A 6,369-nucleotide genomic window follows, 5' to 3' on the forward strand; every position below is an offset into this window, starting at 1 on the left:
GCCCCTGGACTGTGCAGCGGGAAGAGGAAGAGCAGCCAGAGGCCTTGGGCAGAAGGCACTGGTGGCGAGCCCAGGAAGGGAAGAGTTGGCCACCAGGAGCCCCCGAAGGCTTTGGAAAGAAGTGCGTCCTACGCCCAAGGATGATCTGGAAAAGCACACGGCCCCACGCTGGGTGCCTGGTAGGCCCAGGCGGGAGGCTGGATCCCCAGGGAGGATCCCCGGTGGCGCAGGGGTTAAGCCTCAGTGCTATCAAGCTAGTTCCAGCCACTGCAGCACGAGTTCAATCCCCGGCCAGGGAGCTGACCCATGGGGCTCAGCAGACCTCTCCTGTCTCCCCGCTGTACCCCTCGGCAGTGTATTTCAGTCAGTCTGCCTGTTCTGTTCCCCACTCTGTCTCTGGTGAATCCTCTCACCCCCTGCACCTCTGGCCTGTACCCCAGTTCTTGTATACATAAATGAACCAATCTTAAAAAAAAATGAGAGAGTACAGGCCTGTTAAAGGTTGAGAAGACTCTGATTCTGATGCGGAGCAGAGGAGAGTGTGTGCCAGACCCTCTGGAACGACCAGGGATCCAGAGGACACCCCAGGCCCTGGTCATAACCTCAGCAAGCTGGTTTGTTTTAATTTGCATTCACCCAGAAGCAAACCCTGAGACCAGAATTCCAGTGCCTTTAGTTTATCTGGGATGCCGTCCTAGGACGCACCCAGGGGAGTGGGGGAGTCAGCCCAAGGAGAGGCCAGCAGAGGGGCCTTATCCAGCGCCGGCTGCTGGGAGCCCACAGGCTGGGGCGTCTGGGAGGCTGCAAACAGACCCCCAAGTTCATTTCTCCCCCGGCCTCCTCTGTCAGTGCACAGGCGGCTTCCAGAGGCTGGTGGGCTCTGGCTGCTTTCTCCGCCCTCCCCCACACCCCCGCCACGCCTGCGGAAAGAGTGGCCTGAACAGGAGCTGACTGGACTGAGGCACAGAATGGGCCTGCCGGGGCCAGGCGTGTGCACAGCTGTGGAATGCAGTGGAGAGCTCTGTGGGTGCTCCAGGGAACTAGGGCCGGACGGCGGGCACCAGAACGGCGCGCAGTCCCCGAGAGACAGGGACTCTGCGCTGAGGCTCCCCAGGGAGGATGGGTTTTGAGTTTGAACTTGCAGATGTGGCAGAGGAAGGCCAGCTGGAAAGAAAACCCGTGCCAAGATCCCAGCCCAGGAGCGGCAGCCAGACCAGGACCAGGACTGGGGCAGAGGCAGGAGGGAAGGGCGGGTCGGTGGAACCGGGGGTGTGGGGTGTGGGGGTGTGTGGGTGTGCCAGCTTCTCTCCAGCCTCCCCACTGGGGCGTCTCCACCAGCTGCCAGAGACGCCCTTTAAACCAGGAGCTTTTATGGGGGCCCAACCCTGTCCCAGCCCTTCACGTGGAATCCATGACTCCCTTGGGAAGTGTGGGCTCTTATTACCCCACTTCAGAGACAGGGCGAAGCGCGGGGAGGCCAGGTCCTGCCCAAGGTCATGCGGCTTGAACAAGGTAGAGCTCGAGCTTGACCCCGAGCGGCGGGCTTGCCCGGCCTGTGCTCCCAGAAAGACCATTAAAAATTGCAGGACAGGTCGTGCCCGTCGACACAGAGTAGGCCGCGCGCGTGACCGGTGACCTGGAACCCACGGATGCGGTGGCGGGCCTCCCCGGGAAGGGGCCTGCAGGGCGGCGGGCATGATGTGTGCAGGGTGAGAGCGATGCGGAAGCAGCTTCCCCGGGGGCGCCAGGCTGGGGCTCGGCCGGGGACGGGAACAGGCCCCTGCGGCCGGGGAGGAGGTGGTCCCGGTGAAGTGGCCAAGGAGCCCACGGTGGGAGGCCCCCTTCGGCCAGCCTTTTACTACAAAAAGTGAGGAAGGCCCTTTTGCCACAGGCCCTTTGCCTCGAGCAGAACCACAGTCCAGTGCAAGAGTCAAAAAGCCCCGAAGTAATGGCGGAGGGAGGTGACCTTGCAGGACCGGACCGCAGCCCGGGGACAGGGAGGAGCCGGGAAGCAGGGAGGCAGCAGGTTCCAGCTCCTTCTGGGAAAGACAGGCCCAGCCTCACCCTCCACGCACACTCCTCCCTCCTGCCAGGTGCTCCTACCCCTCCCCCAGCCCGCCCAGAGGCACCTGCCCCCCCAGGCCCCAGCCCAGCTCCTCCTCGCAAGAGTCAACAGGTTGCAGTTAAGGAACTGCCAGCTCCTGCTGTTTGTCAGCAGATAAATGCCCCCAGGTGGTCGATGAGCTTTGGGTGGCCGCTGGGGGGGTGGGGGCAGTGGAGTCCTGGGGCTCAGTCTGTGACAAGTCCGAGGACATGGCTTCCTTTGGGGGCAGCCCAGCGCTTCATGGCTGAGCTGGGGCACAGGGTGGCTCTGGGTGCTGAGGAGGCAGGAAACCAGCTGCCGCCCAGGGGCCCTGCGCCCGAGTTACTTTGGCCCTTGTTTCATCGGGAACGTCTCCAGGGTGGGCGCGAGCCACGCTGCAGTTCTGCTGCTTTCAGGAGGGCCCACCAGGGCTAAAGAGACCTTGTGTAAACCCCTCACCGACTGCGCCTGGATGGCCTGGGGGTCCAGGGAGGGATGGCGATGGGAGGGCGACCCTGCTGCAGGAAGGCCCCGTGCCTGCGACACATTTACCCCCATCTTGCTTCCCAGCAGCCTTCACCTTGGCCAGGACGGGAGAAAGGAGGGGGCTGGCTTGAGCACCCCCAGTCTGGGCAGGGTGGCTTGTCCTGGGGATCCCACTCTGGTCCCCCCTCTGTCCCGCTCCACCCTCAGCCCAGCTGCAAAAACTCTCCAAGGTTCCTACCACCTGGCTTAGCTTTTAATCCTTCCCTCACCTCCACCACGGTGCTCCATGCCAGACTGCCCCATGCGCAGGTGCCCACAAGCATTGCCCAGGAACTGGACTGGGCAGGACCTCAGCCCAGGAGGCCGGGACCAGGCGAATGGAGAGGCTGGGGCTTCTCCTGGTCAGTGGACAGCAGAGCACATGTCCGGCTGCCCTTGCACAGGTCAGGCAAACTCTGCCGCACCCTGACAGCCTTTTAATACCCACCGTCCACGTGCTCTTCTTCTGATGAGGCTGCCTGGGGCGGGAGGTGGGCTGGCGTCCCGGGCCCTCAAACCAGAGCCACTCCCTCAGACAGGCTGTCGGCCCAGGGCGCCCGGGTGAGCCTGGAGGCTCCGATTTGACCTCCTGGGACGAAGTCCTTAGTCCCAATTGGAAACTGGGTTTGGATAATTTACTGCCAGGAAGCAGCTTCTCCTGATTGCCGGCCTCGGCCTCCTTGGGGAACCCGGGCTGGGGCGGACAGTGGGGTGAAAGGGAAAACGTGTCCGCAGACCCATCAAGGGCTGTTTACATTTCTATTGTCAGCAGCCCCGCAGCTGTTTGTTTAACCCCCAGGAGGTCTTCCCTGGTTCGGTGGGGGTCTCTGCTCCAGACCAAAACTTGAATTTCGCAGGTGGGTGTGACTCACGCCCCGTGACACCTGTCTGGCCTGACTTGGAGCTGTCGGGACAGGACAGCCCACCTGCGGGTGGTGGGTGTTACTGGCCCAGCAGGAAGCCCAGAAGGGGTGCGGGGGCAGCTCTCAGCGGAAAGATTAAGGGGCCCCAACCCCAGCCTAGATGATAGGCGGGCTAGCGACTAGGAAGATGGCTTTTGATTTTTCAGATAGCTTTGTAATGTTAGAACAGTTTTAGGTTTACAGAAAAGGTGTGAAGCGAGCACAGAGCTTCCGTCACCCCTGCCCGCGCCCCTCCACCCCCGCCAGCCATTAATAGCATCTCACATGAGCCTGGCGCATTCGCCAGCGAGGAGACGACCCCACCTTCACTGGTAACCAGCAAGTGCTTCAGGCGGAGCCCCTGGTTTCTGCCCCCGTCCTTCCTGGCCAGGGTCCCGTCCAGGCTCCTGAGCGGCTCTGGCCACATGACGGCTCAGACTCTCCCGGCTCTGGTGACCTTGGCCCCTGGGAGGAGCACCTGCGGGTAGCTCGGAGATTGCCCCTCACTGGGGATCAGATGACCTCTCCCGATTAGATGGGGGTGATGGATTTGGAGCAGAAGATAACAAAGGTAAAGTGCTTTGAATTTTTTTAATCAAAAATTAAAGTTTGATATAAAAATCAAGTTGGGCCTCCCCTGGTGGCGCAGCGGTTGAGCGCTGGGTTGCGAAGCTGCCCGTGGCCTCTGCAGCGCCGGTTCTGTTGTAGAGCAACCCCGATACAAAACGGGGTGCCTGACTGTGGGTCCTCACCCGCGCGCTTAAAAGGACTTATCCATGCTCTACTGCAGGCACACGTGAAAGGTTCATAAAAGGTTTATTGACAAGGGAAGGGGAAAGGAGGAAATGTACAGCTCAGGGAGAAAAGTGGGAGACAAAGTTTTAAATGAGTCCTACCCGATCCGCCGATCAGGAATCCCAAATGGCGCGCTCAGAGTTCGCCGCCAGCCAGGAGCCGTGAAGCCAGGAGGCGAGCGATCGCGAGCCAGAGAGAGACCAAGGACCACGTGTTTGGTTTTTATATCCAACCTGGCTGCCCAACTCCACCCTCAGGTCCCAGCCACCCTCCCTTGGTGGTGATGGGATTTGTCTTTCCCAATGTCCTGATGGCTTTAGTCTGGAGTGGGGGTGGGATCCACAAAGCCTGTATGGGATTAACTCAGGACATCCTCTCCCCCTAACAGTTCGATCCCCGGCTGCTCCCCGGTCACCGGAGGAGGGTCCCTCATGGCGCGCAGACCTCTCCTGCCGCCCGCTGCTCCCCTCAGCAGTGTCCTTCGGTCCTTCTGCCTGCTCTGCTCCCCGCTCTGGCTCTGGTGAATTCTCTCACCCTCCCGCGCTTCTGACTGTACCCAGTGCTTGTGTAAACAAACAAATAAATAAATATTTAAAAATAAATAAAAATCAAGTTATCTCCAAAATTGTTTCTTTTCCCTCCTCCCTTCCCTTCCTCTCTTTCTTCCCCAGGGAACTGCCTCCCTGTCCCAGGTGTGTCCTGCATTTCTCTGTGGGGGGTGCAGGGCACCGGACATGGCAGAGCAGAGGGGTAGAGGGGCTCAGTGGGCCAGGAGAGGGCCCCAGGGGGTTACCACCCCAGACTTCTGATTTCAAACCGCGGGGGCCTTGCACTCTCCACCTGCGTTAAGCTAATCCACCTCCTCAGAGTGATGGGGCACTGCAAGAGAATGGCCAGGCAGACCTGGAGCCAGCTGGGTCCCACAGCGTCTCAGGGCTGGGAGATGAGGCTCTCCCCCTGTAAAGGCTCTTCAGGGGCCTCCCTGGTGGTGCAAGGGGTTAAATCTCAGCACTAGGTATGGGCAGCCACTGCAGCACGAGCTCAATCCCCAGCCAAGGAGGTGACCCATAAGGCGCAGCAGACCTCTCCCGTCTCCCGCTGCTGCTCTCCTCAGCAGTGGATTTCAGTAGATCCCCTGTTCTGCTCCCCATTCCATTTCTGGCGAATCCTCTCAACTCCCTCTCCCCCCAGATCTCTGGCCTGCACCTTGGCTCTTGTATGCATAAAAAAAAAAATCTTTTAAAAAAAGAAAGGCTCTGGGGCCTTCCTGGTGGCACAGGGGGATTAAGACACAACCTATGAAGGTTTCCACAGCCTCTGCAGCACGAGTTCGATCCTCAGCCGGCCAGGGAGCAACCCACATGGTGCAGCGGACCTCTCCTGACTCACCTGTTGCTCTCCTCAGCAGTGTACTTCAGTGGATCTGCCTGTCCTGCTCCCCACTCTATCTCTGGTGAATCCTCTCACACACACACACCTCCCCCCACCCCCGCACCTCTGGCCTGTATCCCAGCTCTTATATGCATAAATAAACCTTTTAAAAAATAAAAAAAAAATTAAAAAAAATAAAGGCTCTTCAGCAGAACTGCCCTCTGGGCTGGAGGTGTCACTAGTGACCGTGACAGGTGTCTCCCTGGAACACCCACCATGCTCCTGTCTGCTGAGCCCCACCAGGACAGGCACTGGCCTCATCCAGCCCTCACAGGAAGGTGCTGTCATGACCACCGCTTAGCAGTAGAGGAAACCGAGGCCCCGCCCACCGGGTGAGACCCGTGTGCTGATCTCCATCTGACAATAAATCCACGCAAACAGGAATGTCGTGGAAAAAAATCCAAAAAATGTGTTTCCTTCTCTAAAACCTTTCTCTTCTAGTTGACTGATTGCTGCTCCCTCGGGCAGCGCTGACAGGACAGTTTCAATTAGGGGACAGTCAGGATTTAGGAGCAGGAAGACCTTAGCTCCAGCCCCCGCTCTGGCTCTGTGCCCCACCAGCACTGCATGACCTGAGTGGTGTGTGTGCATGCGCGCCAGTGTTTTGGGGGTGATGGTATTTGCAACTGCAGG

The 6,369-nt window shown here is 59.5% G+C and overlaps 1 long non-coding RNA gene across 2 annotated transcripts; it reads left to right on the top strand.

The window, feature by feature from the left end:
• The first annotated feature begins 2,583 nt into the window (after positions 1-2,583).
• Positions 2,584-4,698, top strand: LOC119250512 (uncharacterized). 2 transcript variants are annotated; one of them, XR_008552647.1, is made up of 4 exons: positions 2,584-3,012; positions 3,378-3,465; positions 3,701-4,081; positions 4,423-4,698. It is a non-coding gene; the product is annotated as an uncharacterized LOC119250512 (long non-coding RNA). The 2 variants fall into 2 exon arrangements; XR_005126300.2 differs by having other exon boundaries at positions 3,378-4,081.
• Positions 4,699-6,369: the final 1,671 nt, after the last annotated feature.

This window comes from Talpa occidentalis, unplaced genomic scaffold (genome assembly GCF_014898055.3).
Source record: "Talpa occidentalis isolate TD23 unplaced genomic scaffold, MPIMG_talOcc4v2.1 talOcc4.17, whole genome shotgun sequence".
Taxonomy (NCBI): Eukaryota; Metazoa; Chordata; class Mammalia; order Eulipotyphla; family Talpidae; genus Talpa; species Talpa occidentalis.